Genomic DNA, 17498 nt, shown 5'->3' with positions numbered 1-17498 from the left:
TAGCTCCACTTCCAACTCGAAGATTCTATATCCATACCAATTTCATATTGATCTATGCATATATCTGCCTATCATATCTATGGCTAGATGGCCATCTGTCAGGAGGGATCGGATTGTGTCTTCCTGCATATTAGAATGGATTTGGACATCATGGATGGTCCTTTAGCTCCCCCCTTCCATCTCTAAGATTCTATATCCATACCGATTTCATATTGATCTATGCATATATCTGCCTATCATATCTATGGCTAGATGGCCATATGTCGGGAGGGATCTTATTGTGTCTTCTTGCATATTAGAATGGAGTTGGACATCATGGATGGTCCTTTAGCTCCCCTTCCAACTCTAAGATTCTATATCTATACCAATTTCATATTGATCTATGTATATATCTGCCTATCATATCTATGGCTAAATGGCCATCTGTTGGGAGGGATCTTATTGTGCCTTCCTGCATATTAGAATGGAGTTGGACATCATGGATGGTGCTTTAGCTCCTCTTCTAAATCTAAGATTCTATATCTATACCAATTTCATATTGATCTATGTATATATCTAACTATCATATCTATGGCTAGATAGCCATCTGTCAGGAGGGATTGGATTGTGTCTTCCTGCCTATTAGAATGGGATTGGACAGCATGGATGGCTCTCCAAGGCCTTCACTGATTCATTTGCTTGCCTATGTTATTATTCTGCATCAGTCATATTAGATGGCTATTGTTCTGCTTGGATGCCGCAGCCGTAAATCCACTCTGGCTTGGAGTCCAACCTTTGAAAGGCATCCATTGATGTCACTGAGTCAATGGGGTTGAAGTGGTTTGAGCATAGGATTAGGGATCTGGGTTCGCATTCACCCCCAGCCATAGAAATACCCTAGACGTGGGGGAAATTTCCTCAAATGTATGTGACTTTTTGTATGACACTGTTTTTCCTCCCTGTGTCTCCTCAGTTGGACAAAGAGCAACACTGAGCTTTTGGGCATGAAGAATACGGATGGAGAGAAGGAAACAATGGAAAGATGGAGGTCAGGAAGGAGCCACTTTCACTGCTTGGAAAAATAACACAGGGAAAAGGAAGAAATAGAGCTGGGGGGGGGGGAGGGAAGGATGGAGAGAAGGAAAGAAAGAAGGGGAAACGGGGAGAAATGGATCAGCCAAAAATGGAAAGAAAGAAGAAAGGGAGGGAGGAGAAATGGTGAATAGGTTGGCCAAAAGAGGAAGGAGGAAGGAAGGAAGGGGTGGGGGGAAGGAGGGAGGGAGGGAAGGGAGAAGGAAGGAATGAAGGAAGGAAGGAAGGAGAAATAGGGGGATTTATGAGTTGGCCAAAGGAAGGAAGGAAGGAAGGAAGGAAGGAAGGAAGGAAGGAGAAATAGGAAAATGGGTTGGCCAAAGAAAAGGCATAGAAACAGGTTGGTGGAAAGAAAGAAGGAAGGAAGGAGGGAGGGAGAGTGGGAAGAAGGAAGGAGAAATAGAGGGATTTATGAGTTGACCAAAGGAAGGAAGGAAGGAATGATGGAAGGAAGGAGAAATAGAGGGATTTGTGAGTTGGTCAAAGGAAGGAAGGAAGGAAGTAAAGAAAGAAAGAAGGAAGGAGAAATAGGAAAATGGGTTGGCCAAAGAAAAGGTATAGAAACAGGTTGGTGGAAGGAAAGAAGGAAGGAAGGGAGGAAGGAAGGAAGGAAGGAAGGAAGGGGAAATAGGAAAATGGGTTGGCCAAAGGAAAGATATAAAATAGGTCAGCGGAAAGAAGGAAGGAAGGAAGGAAGGAAGGAAGGAAGGAAGGGGAAACAGGAAAATGGGTTGGCCAAAGGAAATATATAAAATAGGTCAGCGGAAGGAAGGAAGAATGGAAGGAAGGAAGGAAGGAAGGAAGGAAGGAAGGAGAAATAGGAAAATGGCTTGGCCAAAGAAAAGATATAGAAATAGGTTGGCTACACGGAAGGAAGGGGGGGGAGGGAGGGAGGAGAAAAAGGGGGATTTATGTGTTGGCCAAGGGAAAGAAGGGAGGGAGGGAGGGAGGGAGGGAGAGAGGGAGGACAGAAGGAAGGAGAAATAGTGGGATTTACAAGTTGGCCAAAGGAAGGAAGGAGAAATAGGAAAATGGGTTGGCCAAAGAAAAGGCATAGAAACAGGTTGGTGGAAGGAAGGAAGGAAGGAAAAGTAGGAAAATTGTTTGGCCAAAGGAAATATATAAAATAGGTCAGCGGAAGGAAGGAAGGAAGGAAGGAAGGAAGGAAGGAAGGAGAAATAGAGGGATTTATGAGTTGGCCAAGGGAAAGAAGGGAGGGAGGGAGGAAGGGAGGGAGGGAGGGAGGAAAGAAGGAAGGACAGAAGGAAGGAGAAATAGAGGGATTTACGAGTTGGCCAAAGGAAGGAAGGAGAAATAGGAAAATGGGTTGGCCAAAGAAAAGGCATAGAAACAGGTTGGTGGAAGGAAGGAAGGAAGGAAGGAAGGAAGGAAAAGTAGGAAAATGGGTTGGCCAAAGGAAATATATAAAATAGGTCAGCGGAAGGAAGGAAGGAAGGAAGGAAGGAAGGAAGGAGAAATAGAGGAATTTATGAGTTGGCCAAGGGAAAGAAGGGAGGGAGGGAGGGAGGAAGGGAAGAAGGAAGGAAGGAAGGAAGGAAGGAAGGAAGGAGAAATGGGGGATTTATGAGTTGGCCAAGGGAAAGAAGGGAGGGAGGGAGGGAGGAAGGGAAGAAGGAAGGAATGAAGGGATGGAAGGAAGAAGGAAGGGAGGGAGGGAGGGAGGGAGGGAGGGAGGAGAAATAGGGGGATTTATGAGTTGGCCAAAGGAAAGATGGATGGATGGAAGGAAGGAAGGAAGGAAAACAAGAGAAAGATGGGGAAAGAAAGATTAAAAAAAGACTCAAGGACAGTGAAAGGAGGACCACAGAGTAAAGGAAAGGAGAGGGAAAGCAGGAAGGAAAGAGGGGAAAGGGATGGAGAGGGGTAAGGATGAAGGGAGTGGGGCAGGGGGGACAAGAAAGGCAAGGCAAGGACGTGGGGCTGGCGGCGGTGCCTTTTTCCTCCTCCTCCTCCTCCTCCTCTGGCTCTCCCTTCTCACCCGCAGCATCAGCAGCATCAGCATCATCATCATCTCTTCAAGTGAGAGCGACAACAACAAGGAGGAGCCCCAGCCGCAGCCGCAGCAGCAGCAGCAGTAGCGCTGGCTCATTAATCATCACTGCATCCCCAGCCAGGAAGGACCAGAGGAGCCCAGGGCCAGCCGCCAATCAGGAGGCGGTTGCCGCGGCAACGGCCCTTACCCTTTGGAGGCTTCAAAGGACCCTGCCTCCCTCCCTCCCTCCCTCCTCCATCACGAGCAGTACATTGTGCGGATTTGGCACCCAGGGCTTCGGGGAAGAGGAAGCAAGAAGGGTGGAAAAACAAGGACGTTGAGAGACTGCAAAGGGGGGGAAAAAGGAAAGAGGCTCTGCAAATGCTACAGGACTGCAAAGGGAAAAAGGAAAGAGGCACCATTATGATTATTACCAGTACTACTACTACTACTATTATTATTATTACTAGCTTGGGTACCCAGCAATGCCCAGGTTATTTGAAAAAGGCATACTATCTATTTGATTTGGTTGTTTATGAATACTCCCATTAGAAAATACATAACGACATGGGTGAACTGCAATTCCCAAAACCGTGGGTCAATCCTCCCCGAACTAGGCCTCTATGCACAGTTGGACATGTTGGGATCTGTGTGCCAAGTTTAGTCCAGATCCGTCGTCTGGGTTCATTGCTCTCTGGATGCAGGTGAACTACAACTTCCAAATTTCCAGGGCATTCACCCCCAAAGTCCACCTGTATTCACAGTTGGGTACGTTGGGTCTGTGTGCCATGTTTGATCCAGATCCGTCATTTATGGGTTTCAGAGTGCTCTGGGTGCAGGGTGAATTACAATTCCCACACAGGTAGGTCAGTCCACCCACAAACATCTCCAGTATCTTCTGATGGTCACCAAGGTTCTGTGTTCGAAGTTTGGTCCAGATCCGTCATTTATGGGTTTCAGAGTGCTCTGGGTGCAGGGTGAACTACAACTCCCACACAGGTAGGTCAGTCCCCCCATAAACACCTCCAGTATGTTCTGTTGGTCACCAGGGTTCTGTGTTCACCTACCCACCACTGACAGAGTATATCTCCTCTAGGAATATTCTCGGTCCTCCAGGGCAATTCTATAGTCACTTCCTAGGTCCACCAGGCAATTCCATGGGACACGCCCACTAGAAATTACCATAGAGTCAGCCTGGAGGATCTAGAAAAGTACAAATATGTCCCCTCTAGGAATTTTCTAAGTCCTCTTAGTGATTCTATGGTGTGCCTCTATAGTCACTTCCACCAGGCAATTCTATGGGACACGCCCACTAGAAATTACCATAGAGTCAGCCTGGAGGATTAGAAAAGTACAAAATATGTCCCCTCTAGGAATTTTCTAAGTCCTCTTAGTGATTCTATGGTGTGCCTCTGCCAAAAGGATACCTCCCTAGGAATCTTCTAGATCTTCCAAAGCAGCGTTACCATTACTTCCAAGGAATGATACCAACCCAACAAAATGTATATTGTCTAGGAATTTCCTAAATCCTCCAGGTGAGTCTATGGAACACATCCACCAAAAGTTGCCATAGAGTTGCCCTAGAGGACACAGAAAGTTATTAAATTATGTCATTTCTGGGAATAATAAAATAATAATAAAACTTTATTTATATTCCACCCTATCTCCCCGAAGGGACTTAGGAATTTACGGTGTTCTCCAGGTAATTCTATGGTATGCTTCTGCCAAAAGGATACCTCTCTAGGAATGTTCTATGTCTTCCAAGGCAGTTTATTACTACTTGCTAGGAAGGATACCCACATCCAACAAAATATGTATGTCCCCTCTAGGTCCTCCGAGTAACTTTATAGTATGCTTCTGCCTCTCTAGGAGTTTTCAAAGTCTTCCGAAGCAACTCTGTGGTTACATCCTAGAAGGGATGTCTGCGTTGGACAAAATGTGTCCTCTCTAGGAATTTTCTGGGCTCTACGCAACTCTATGGAAATTTCCGAAAAGGGTCCGACCCTCTTTTCTTCCCTGTCAGAAGCCTTGCCTGCCTATTCCCCTTTCCCTTGGGCCGAAAATCCGCCTCTTCTCTCTCTGCGCCTCTCCCTCCTTCGGCGTTTCAAACGGCAAGTCTAACTGCGCAAAAGAAGAAGAAGAAGAAGGAGAGAAACCTGTTTGCAGCGAGCGAGGCTGCATTTGCATACATATTAAGCGAGCCGTTAGAGGGAAAGAGATGAGGAGGCAGGCGGGGAACGCATTCGGTTCGGCAGAAAAATCAATCTCCGGGTTCTGCTTGGAAGACGTCCGTCTGCCTGCCCGCCCCACTGCACAGACCATCATCCATGCCAGCCTGCCGTGTTGCACAGGCCATTGTCCCCTGTTGTCCATCCCACGGCATGGATCAGGCCTGCTGACATGCAGCCTGCGGGCCCCAAATGGCCCACACAGGCCCTTCGTGCCTGGGAAGAAAAGAAGGAAGCGGAAAAGGAAATAAAGAGAGAGGGAAGAAAGAAAGGAGGAAGAAAGGAAGGAAGAAGACAGCAAGGGGGGAAGGGGGGAAGGAAGGAAGGAAGGAAGGAAGGAAGGAAGGAAGGAAGAAGAGAGTGAAGGGAGAAAATAAAGAACGAAGGTCGGAAGGAAAGGAAGGAAGGAAGGAAGGAAGGAAGGAGAGAACAAAGAAGGGAAAAGGGAGGAGGAAGGGAAAAAAGGAAGGAAGGAAGGAGAGAGCAAAGAAAGGAGGAACAGAGAAAAGGAAAGAGAGGGAAGAAAAAAGAGAAAGGAAGGAAGGAAGGAAGGAAGGAAGGAAGGAAGGAGGGCGGAAGGAAGGAGAGAAGGAAGGAGAGAGTGAAGGAAGGAGGGAGAAAAGGATGGAAGGAAAGAGAGAGCAAAGACAGGAGGAACCAAGAAAAGGAAGGAAAAAAGAGAGAGGGAAGAAAGAAAGAAGGAAGACAGGAAAGGAAAGAGGATGGGAAGGAAGAAAGGAAAAAGAGAGTGAAAAAAGGAAGAAGGGAGAAAAGGAAAGAAGGAAGGAAGAAGAGAGTGAATGAAGGAGGAATGGAGAAAAGAAAGGAAAAAGAGAGGGGGAGAAAGATAGGAGAAAGGAGGGAAGGACAAAGAGAGGAAAGGAGGGAGGGAGGATGGGAAGGGGGAAGGGAAGGGAGGAAGGAAAAAGAGAGTGAAGGAAGTAAGAAGGAAGAAAAGGAAAGAAAGAGACAGGTGGGAAGGAAGGAAGAGGGAGGGAAAAAGAGAGAAAGGAAGAAGGGAGAGAAGGAGGATGGAGGGAGGGAAGAAAGTAAGGGAGGAAACAAAAATAGAGTGAAGGAAGGGAGAAAAAGAAAGAAAGAAAGAAAGAAAGAAGGAAGGAAAGACAAAAGAAGGAAAAGGAGGAGGGAAGAGGAAGGGAAGGAGGAAAAAGAGAGTGAAGGAAGGGAGAAAAGGAAAGATAGAAGAAGGAGGATGAGGGAAAGATAGGGAGGAAAAGAAGGAGGGAAGAGAAAGAAAAAAGTGAGGGAGTGAAGGAGGGAGTAAAGAAAGAAAGGAAAAAGAGAGGGATTGAAGAAGCAAAGAAAGAGAGAGACAGCAAATGGAGGTAGGGCTCGGGGCCCATGGGGTGCCTGGAGACGAGTCCCACTCTCTCAGCCTCAGAGAAAGACAAAAGGCAATCCCCAGGGAAACCCTGAGAGAGGGTCACCTGAAGTCTGAAACGAGTTGAAGGCCAAAGTTTGCCCATGCCAAGGTGCCACTCTCTCGGCCACCAACGTGGAGGGTTTCGAAACACTTCCTAACAGAGGCCCCGTCTGTCCCAGAAAGAGGCAGATGATACAGAGGGTTTTTGTGGGCTCTTTCGACAAGCCCCAGCAGAGCGGTGAGTCATGAGTGAGCTGTGAGTCAGAAAGGAAAAGCAAACACATCCAGCGCACGCATGACGGGAAGCCAGTCGAGACTCGACCCCCTGACTCACACCGCCTGCCTCCAGGACAAAGGCCCCTCGTCCACACTGTGGAATGAATGTGGGGTGGCCCTGTTTGGGGCCCTGGGAGTCCTAGTGTGGCCAGGAGTTCATGGCACGTAGGCAGAGCAGCCCAAGGGGGGCCAAGCTGCATTCATTCTATGGTGTGGATCAGGCCGGCACCACCAACATGTGGACCTGTGGCCCCCGGGCAGCATTTGGCCCACTCAGGCTGTTGGGGTGGCCCATGCAGAACACACACACACACCCTGGGAAATAAGGAAGACGGGAAGGAGAAAAGGAAAGGGAGAACAAACAAAGGGAGGGAAGAAAGAAAGAAAGAAAGAAAGAAAGAGGAAGAGAGAGAAAAGGAAGGAAGGAAGGAAGGAAAAGAGGGAAGGAGGGAGGGAAGGATGAAAGGAAAGGAAGGTAGAAAGGAGAAAGAAGGAGAGAGGGAGGGAAGGATGAAGAGAGAGAGAAAGAGAGGGTGGGAAGTAAGGAAGAAACAGGAAGGGAAGGAGGAAGAGAGGAAGAGAAAGAGAAAGAAAGGAAGGAAGGAAGGAAGTTAAGGAGGAAGAGAGAGAAAGGAAGAAAGAAAGGGAGAGAGGAAGAAACATAGAGAGAAAGAAAGAGGGAGGGAGGAAGAGAGAAAGCAAGAAAGAGAGGGAGGGAAGGAGGGAGGAATGAAGAGAGAGAGAAAGAGAGAAAGGAAGGAAGGAAGGAAGAGAGAGAGAGAAAGAGAGGGAAGGAAGGAGGGAAGAAGAGAGAAAGAGAGGAAGGAAGGGACAGAGGAAGGAAAGAAGAAGGAGAGTAAAGGAAGGAGGGAGGGAGAGAGGGAGAGGGAGGGAGGGAGGGAGGAAGCAAGGAAGGAAGGGAGAAAAGGGAGGAAAGAAGGAGGGAGAAGAAAAAGATAGAAAGAAAATGAACAATGAAGGGGAGAAAGGAAAAAGGGAGAGAGGAAAGGAAGAAGAGAAAGAAAAACACAAGGAAGGAAGGAGGAAGACAAGGAGAAAGAAACAAAGAAAGAAAGAAAGAAAGTCTCTATAAGCAACATAATCCTTTTTGGCTTCCACATTCAACCCTAGCCAATGGATGACCCTCCAAGCCTATGAGAACTCCTCTAGGAATTTGCAAGGTCCTCCAGGGCAGCTCTATGGTTGGCTCAGGCGAAAGTGTACCATAGAATCACCAAAGAAAAGGCCTAGAGAGGTTCCGTATGGAGGTTCCAGAAAATTCCTAGAAGGTATTCTCCCCAGATTCTCTATGGTGAGTCAAGGCACATACACAACACAGAATGACCTGGAGGACCACGAAAAGGCATAAAGATAATAATAATAATAATAATAATAATAATAATAATAATATCCTAGGAAGACAGTGCAATTTCTTCTGACAGGTGGCTACCCAGGATCTGAATTATTATTAATAATAATAATAATAATAATAATAGAATCCTAGGGAGACACAGTGCAATCCCTCCCGACAGATGGCCATCTAGGATCTAAATAATAATAATAATAATAATAATATCCTAGGAAGACACAGTGCTATCTTCTTGACAGATGGCCATCCAGGATCTGCGTAATAATAATAATAATAATAATAATAATAATAATATCCTAGGAAGACACAGTGCTACCTTCTCGACAGATGGCCATCCAGGATCTGCATAATAGTAATAATAATAATAATAATAATAATGATAATAATAATAATGATAATAATAATAATACCATAAAGTGCAATAACCCTGAAGCCTATAAAAATCTAGGCATACTACAGTGGGACAATATCAAGCATGGGCAAGTGAAAAATGTGGTCAGCAAAGAATATATCCAAAGAGTCAGAAAAGTTTTGAAGAGCAAATTAAATGGCGGAAATACGATCAAGGCTCTCAACCCCTGGGCCATCCACTGATGGCCATCCACTACGCATTACACCTGCATAGTGATGTCGACAGACTTGACCTACCCAGAAAATCAGGAGGCAGAGAGGAGAGGGCTTCTGCAAGGGAAACCAACAGTAGAAGAAGAAGAGAAAAACACACTGGTAGATGATGGGAAAGGCAGTGAAAAACCAACACTGAGGGAAGTCAAGAGTAGGAAACTGCTTCAAGTGCAAAAGACAAGAGGGAATACCATAAAAACACAATCCAGAGCAGAAGAGAACACTGGCCAAAGAAGGCTCTCCCTGGACAGTTCCTGGGAAAAATTGAGAGCGAAATGGACAAAGAAAAACATGGCTGTGGCTCACAAATGGAACTCGGAAAAAGGAGACAAAGGAGGACCTGGTTCTGGCAGCCCAAGAACAAGCCATTCGAACCAACGCCATCCAAGCCAGAATTGAAAAGTCGACAACAGATCCCAACTGTAGACTCTGCAAGGAAGCAGGTGAAAGAATAGATCCCATCCTCAACTGCCGCAAGAAGATCACACAGACAGATTCCAAGCAGAGGCACAACACCGTTGCTCAGATGATTCATTGGAACTTGTGCCACAAACACCATCTGCCTGTGACAAAGAACTGGTGGGATCACAAGCCAGAAAAGGTTACAGAGAATGAACACGTCAAGGTACTCTGGGACTTCCGAATTCAGACAGACAGAATTCTGGAGCACAAGACTCCTGACCTCACAATCGTGTTAAAAAACAAAGTATGGGTCGTCGATGTTGCACTCCCAGATGACCGCAGGATTGCAGAGAAACAACAGGAAAAGGTGACACAATATGATGATTTAAAGATCAAACTGCAAAGACTCTGGCACAAGCCAGTCAAGGGGGTCCCAGTGGTGATCGGCACACTCGGTGCAGTGCCTCAAGACCTAGGCCTGCACTTAAACACAATCGGCACTGACAAAATTACTATCTGCCAGTTGCAGAAGGCCACCTTACTGGGATCTGCACGCATTATTTGGCGATACATCACACAGCCCTAGACACTTGGGAAGTGTCCGACGTGTGATCCAATTCAACAGCCAGCAGAGTGTCTGCTGTGGACTCATCTTGTTGAGTTTCAAATAATAATAATAATAATAATAATAATAATAATAATGCAAAGACTGGCACAAGCCAGTCAAGGTGGTCGCAGTGGTGATCAGCACACGGGTGCAGTGCCTGGAGCTAGGTGTGAATGTTTCAACTGACCCCCTTGATTAGCATTTAATGGCTTGGAAGTGCTAATCAAGGTGATCAGTTGAAACATTCACACCTAGCTCCAGCAGACAAGAGTCCTTTGTCCTACCCTGGTCATTCCACAGATATATAAACCCATTTTCCTACTTCCAACAGACCTCTCTATCTCTGAGGATGCTTGCCATAGATGCAGGCGAAACGTCAGGAGAAAATGCCTCTAGAACATGGCCATATCGCCTGGAAAAATCTACAACAACTCAGTGATTCCGGCCATGAAAGCCTTCGACAATACAATAATAATAATAATAATAATAATAATAATACAATCATAGAGTTGGAAGTATTTGCTAGCTTTGAACCTTGGGATCATGGATTATTATTATTATTATTATTATTATTATTAGGCTTTACCAAGCTCTCACACTTAAAGTGTTCAATTGGGGGGGACGGGACATGACTTATTTACATCCAAGTCAAACCAGGGGAATGTTTGGCTAGGATTATTTGCACTGAAAGCCAGAAAACAGGGCCCTTGTCCCGCAAGCCGGGCAGACGGATAAAAACGGCTCTCCAAATATTTGCTCCTTCTTCTGAGTCAGTTCTTGCGACACAAGGGTTTTGTCCCTTTAGCAAAAAAGGAGGGGTAAAAAAACTCAATAATCCCATATTTCTGAGTACCTTTCTCTTACTTTCCATTCACAGGAGGGGAAACACACTGAAATAGGTTTTGTTTGACCTAGAAAATGCCCAGAAAGGGACATATTTAGCCTTCTAAATTAACCCCTTAGATATTATGGCAGAGCCAGGATTCACCCTCTACTCTTCTCTGCATCCTCAAATTGTAGAGATTAATGGGTCCTTATACTATCCTGCTAAGTATTAGAAATAATCCTTCATCAGTGAATGGATCCTTCAGCAAATTTCCATCCGGAATATATATATACTATACTACGATAAATATAATATAATATCCAAAATAATCCTTGATCTGTAAACATATTCTTCGGGAAACTTCCAAACTGATTATCTATCTATCTATATACATAATAAAAAGTGAAAATTATGTATGTGTGTATGTGGCTGGGGTGTCCACTTGAAAGTTTAAAAACCAAAATCGTAAAAATAAACATCCCTAAATAAAAATAAACATTAAAATTAAATAAAAAAATAAAAGTAAACATTAAAATTAAACGGAAAAATGATATATAATAAACATTAAAAAATAAGCATTGAAATAAACTTCAATAAATATAAATTAAAATTAAAATTATAATTGAAAAAATAAGAAATGAAATTTAAAAATGTAATATAAAAGTAAATTAAATAAGGAGGGGGAAACCTTGAAGATGTTTGGAAGGCAATGTGTTCTGATGTTCTTTCCTTTCCCAAACGCGTGGGTTTATGGAAACCCGAGTGGCTTTCAGAGTGACTCACTTCCCTCTTTGCTGCTAATGTCAACCCATTCGCTTCTGCTTCAGCAAAAGAAAGAGGGAAGGAAGGAAAGAAAGAAAGAGGGAACGAAGCAGGAGGAGAGAAAAACAATTGCAAAGGTTGGGAGGCATAGATCACAACAGACCTGGAAATGCATCATCATCATCATCATCATCATCATCATCATCATTATTTCTAACCTGCCTCTACTCAAGGCATAAAGCATTGTATGCCATCACCAAAACAGGTCAAAATAAAGTATTAAAATACATAAAACCTTAAAAGACATCAACGTAAGATTAGAACACATTAGAAATCACCATTCTTGCCAACAGTTTGGACTTCTTGGTCCAATGTTTTGGACTCCAAAATGCCCAAAAATGGACCGTAGAGGACCATTCCCACTCTAGGCATTTTCTCCATCCTTTAACCCAACTTTATGATAACTTCCAAGATATCATAGAACTGCCTGGAGTACCTAGAAAAGGCCTAGAGATGCCATTGCTTTCCAGTCTACAGATGAATTTATGAAGGTCTTCATGTCTCAAATTGACACCAGATGCAACAAGAGTGGAATGCAGATGTATTATATTGCAATGTATTATATATTATATATTATATATAACATCGTTTGAGGACCCCTGATATAGTGTATTTATTTGTTTGTTTGTTTGTTTGTTTATTTATTATGGACTAGTAGCTGGCTAGTTGGAGTGCCTCTGGTGTTGCTATAAGAAGGTCCTCCATTGTGCATATGGCATGGATAATATAGTGTAATATAATATAAATATAGGCTATATTGTACTCTCTCTCTATATATATATATTATAATACATTATATATTATATATAATGTAATATTTCCTATATTGTATATCATATTTATAATACTGTATTGTTGTTGTTGTTCATTCGTTCAGTCGTCTCCGACTCTTCGTGACCTCATGGACCAGCCTACGCCAGAGCTCCCTGTCGGCCGTTACCACCCCCAGCTCCTTCAAGGTCAGTCCAGTCACTTCAAGGATGCCATCCATCCATCTTGCCCTTGGTCGGCCCCTCTTCCTTTTGCCTTCCACTTTCCCCAGCATAATTGTCTTCTCTAGGCTTTCCTGTCTCCTCATGATGTGGCCAAAGTACTTCAACTTTGTCTCTAGTATCTTTCCCTCCAGTGAGCAGTCGGGCTTTATTTCCTGGAGGATGGGCTGGTTGGATCTTCTCGCAGTCCAAGGCACTCTCAGCACTTTCCTCCAGCACCACAGCTCAAAAGCATCGATCTTCCTTCGCTCAGCCTTCCCTGAGGTCCAGCTCTCCCATCCGTAGGTGACTACTACAGGGAAGACCATGGCTTTGACTAGGCGGATCTTTGTTGCCAGTCTGATGTCTCTACTCTTCACTATTTTATCGAGACTGGACATTGCTCTCCTCCCAAGAAGTAAGCGTCTTCTGATTTCCTGGCTACAGTCTGCATCTGCAGTAATCTTTGCACCTAGAAATACAAAGTCTGTCACGGCCTCCACGGTTTCTCCCTCTATTTTCCAGTTGTCAATCATTCTTGTTGCCATAATCTTGTATACTGTATTGTATAATATATATATTATATATATTATAATGTAATATAATAGATATTATAAAGATAGATAGATAGAGATATATTATTGTTATAACATTATATTACCATGTGTGTATATGTACTGTATAATATTATATACTGGGGAAAATGGAAGGAAAAAGGAAGAGGGGCTGACCAAGGACAAGATGGATGGATGGCATCCTTGAAGTAACTGGCTTGACTCTGAAGGAGCTGGGGGAGGTGATGGCCGACAGGGAGCTCTGGCGTGGACTGGGTCCATGAGGTTACAAAGAGTTGGAAACGACTGAAATATAGATTACTACAATATGCTATATATATGTATTGCATATTACATGACAATATAATATTCTTGTTGTTTATTCATATTATATTGTTTATATTGTATTGCATTATATATTATTATGCAATACATTATATATATATATATATATATATATACACACACACACACACACACACATTATATATTATTATGAAATATAATATAAATTGTTAGATGGATAGATTAATAGCTTTTATTATTATAATTATATTATAGTATAATATTATATTATGATATATATATACACACTGTAATATAGTCTACTGTAATATAGAGTACTATAATATACAGGAGCCCCTGATGGTGCAGTGGGTGAAACCTCTGAGCAGCTGAACTTGCTGACCAAAAGGTCGCTAGTTCAAATCTGGAGTGAGCTCCAATTGTTAGCCCCAACTTCTGCCCACCCTAGTAGTTTGAAAACATGCAAATGTGAGTAGACCAAAAGGTACCATTCAGGCGGGAAGGTAACGGCGCTCCATGCAGTCATGCCTGGGGTCTATGGACAACGCCAGCTCTTTAGCTTAGAAATGGAGATACTCTACACCACCACCACCCCCCCCCCCCCCCCGAGTCAGACATAATTAGACTTCATGTCAAGGGGAAAACCTTTTTTACTATAATATACTATATATATATATATATATATATATATATATTTACTTTACTTTGTATACCGCAGTTTCTCAGCCTAGCTGGCGACTCAACGCGGTTTACAACAAGATACAACAGTCAGCAATATACAATTTAAAACCATAAAAGCATAATACACAATATTGGCACAACAACAATCCAATGCATCTCATGACCAAATCGTGATCCAGTTTCGTCGTCCATATTACCAATCCTGTAATCATCACATTCATTGCACCGATTAACCAAATGCCTGTTCGAACATCCATATACACACACACACACACACATATATATACACACACACCTACCTATATAGATAGATAGATAGCTAGATATATGGTAGATATAGATATTGTAATATAATATGATATACTGTATTGCAATGCAATATTACACATTATATACTATTATGCAATATAATATAATATAAATTGTTAGATAGCTAGATGAATAATTATATTATATTATTATAATAAATATTATATTATATTATATGGTGATTATATTATATTATATTATATTATATTATATTATATTATATAGTGTTATGATATGATAATCTCTGCACGCCCTTGTTCCTTCCAAGCCATGGGATGCACTGTTCTGTGTGTAGAGAGAGACAGTGAGCGCTCTGCCTCCCTTCTCCTCCTTCTCCTCCTCCTTCTGCTGCTGTTTCTCTCCTGGCCTCTTCTTCTTTGGAGAGACAGTGAGCATGAAAGATATTCCCTCAAATAAAGTTGGATTGCACTATATTATTGAAAAGCTGACCTCCAGTGGTCATTGGGACTTAAGGTTTTCTTGTCTCTTTTCCAAAGACGGGGACAATGGCATTCCTCGCTCCTTACAGAAACCCTATCCATCCCTGTTTTTTTAAAATACCCCAAAAGCCATTTCGGTCCCCAAAATTTCCCCCGTTTTTTAGCTGGAGCACAGATAGCCTTTTTCAACGAGGCCTGACGCTCTAAATTCCGATTATTGATTATTATTGATTGATTATTATTATTAATTTATATGTATTACTTAGTATAACTGACTTAATTTTATTATGTAGTATTAGGTACTTACTCCAGTTTTACTCCATTATTATTATTACCATGACTTAATTAATATTATTATTTACTCACATTATTCTTGTTTTCATTCTTGACACAATTTTTATCCCTTGGTATCTTTCTTATTTTTGCTATTTTTCCAATTTGTATCATGTTGATGATGATTTGCATAACAGTATTAATTTATATTTTTCCAATTTGTATATAGATAGAATTTTTCCAACGGTGCTCCATGCAGTCATGCCGGCCACATGACCTTGGAGGTGTCTACGGACAACGCCGGCTCTTCGGCTTAGAAATGGAGATGAGCACCACACCCCAGAGTCAGACACAACTGGACTTAATGTCAGGGGACAACCTTTACCTTTACCTATTAATTTATATTAGCATGATTGACTTAACTTTATCATGTAGCATTGTTTATTATTTATTTATTATTATTTACTCATTTAATATGATTGGTATTAATATGATTGAATTCATTTCATTATAATATAGTATATATTATTATTACTATTTTATTAGTAGCAGTAGTAGTATAGTATTATAATTATTAACTATTATTAGTATATTGTTTTATTATAAATTATTATTAGTTTATTAGTAGCAGTGATAGTATATTATATTATATAATATTATAATTAACTACTTATCATTTATGTATTATTTACTCAAATCATATGATTGGTATTGTTTAGTATGACTGGCTTAATTTTATTATTTAGTATTACTTACTTATAATATATAATTATTTACTCAATTCATATTCTTATTAATATAAGGCATCCTCAGAGGTTATGGGGTCTCTTGAAAACTAGGCAAGTGGGGTTTATATATCTGTGGAATGATGTCCAGGGTGGGAGAAGGAACTCTTGTCTGCTTGAGGCAAGTGTGAATGTTGCCATTGGCCACTTTGATTAGCATTGAATGGCCTTGCAGCTTCAAAGCCTGGCTGCTTCCTGCCTGGGGGAATCCTTTGTTGGGAAGTGTTAGCTGGCCCTGATTATTAGTATTATTTAATATTAGCATAAGTATATTATATAGTTATTGTTGTTGTTGTTGTTGTTATTATTATTATTATTATTTAGTAGCAGTGGTAGTATATATTAGTATTATTAAATATTATTAGTATATTACATTATAAAATATTCTTTTATTAGTAACAGTAGTCGTATATTATTATATCATTATTTATTAGTAGTAGTATATTATATTATTAAATATTATTTTATTAGTAGCAGTAATTATATTATTATTAAATATTATTAGTAGTATATTATAGAATATTGCTAGTAGTATATTATTGGTGTATATTATTATTAGTAGTAGTATTATTTTTGTAGTATATTATATTATTAAATATTATTTATTAGTAGCAGTAGTTATTATACTATTAAATATTATTAGTAGTGTATTCTATTATTGTAGAATATTACTGGTAGTATATTATTAGTGTACATTATTATTATTAGTAGTATTAATTTTAGTAGTATATTCTATTATTAAATATTATAATATTAGTAGCAGTAGTTATTATATTATTATTAAATATTATTAGTAGTGTATTATATTATTGTAGAATATTACTGGTAGTATATTATTGGTGTATATTATTATTAGTAGTAGTATTAATTTTAGTAGTATATTATATTATATTATTTTGTTATAAAATGTTTTTTATTTTATCAGCAGTATATTATTATATTATATTTATTAAATATTATTAATATATGATATAATTATAAATATTATCATTTTAATAGCAGTAGTATATTATTAGTGTATTATATTATTATAAAATATTATTATTTCATTAGTAGCAGTATATTATTATATTATATCCTAGTTATTATTATATGATGAGTATTATATTATATTATATATTAGTATTAGAAGTATTGGGGTGGATTTTTTTGCAGCAGGGAAAGAGTTACAGCCAAAGCCAGCCTCCCGCAGACGGGGGATGGCCCCAGGGCCGGGCCAAAAAGGCAGGCCGGTTCTTCTTTTCCTTTCCCTTCCCTCCCTTCCTTCCTCCCTCCCTTCCTTCCTTCCCAGGCTGCGGCTCCTTTAAGGCGCGCCCTCCGCTCCTGGGCCGCCGACTGGCTTCCCCCGGGGTCCTGCCGCCCGCCGGTTCCCAGCAAGCCAGAATGGGTTCTCCAGGACTGGAGTTCCCTGCGGGGACCACATTTCCCGGCATGCCTCGGGGCAACACCTGGGTTGGCAAGAGAGAGAGAGAGAGAGAGAGAGAGAGAGAGAGAGAGGGAGGGAGGGAGGGAGGGAGGGAGGGAGGGAGGGAGGAGTTGCACCTCTTCCCTATTTACATAGGGTTCTTAAGAGGTTG

The 17498-nt window shown here is 41.4% G+C and overlaps 1 protein-coding gene across 3 annotated transcripts in view; it reads right to left on the bottom strand.

Moving 5' to 3' along the window:
- NTMT1 (N-terminal Xaa-Pro-Lys N-methyltransferase 1) overlaps nt 1–11586 on the bottom strand; it is a 77987-nt gene extending 66401 nt beyond the window's left edge. For 2 of the 3 annotated variants that reach the window (XM_067471799.1, XM_067471801.1), the window contains exon 1: nt 11469–11586. The gene's annotated coding sequence lies outside the window, so the exon portion shown is untranslated. Of the gene's footprint in view, nt 1–3070; nt 3185–11468 lie in introns of those variants that run through there. The other variant, XM_067471800.1, reaches the window with a different exon arrangement.
- Between the last annotated feature and the right edge of the window lie 5912 nt (nt 11587–17498).

This window comes from Anolis sagrei, chromosome 11 (genome assembly GCF_037176765.1).
Source record: "Anolis sagrei isolate rAnoSag1 chromosome 11, rAnoSag1.mat, whole genome shotgun sequence".
Classification (NCBI taxonomy): domain Eukaryota; kingdom Metazoa; phylum Chordata; class Lepidosauria; order Squamata; family Dactyloidae; genus Anolis; species Anolis sagrei.
The sequence above is the reverse complement of the archived record's forward strand: the minus strand, read 5'-3'. Positions and strand labels throughout refer to the sequence as shown.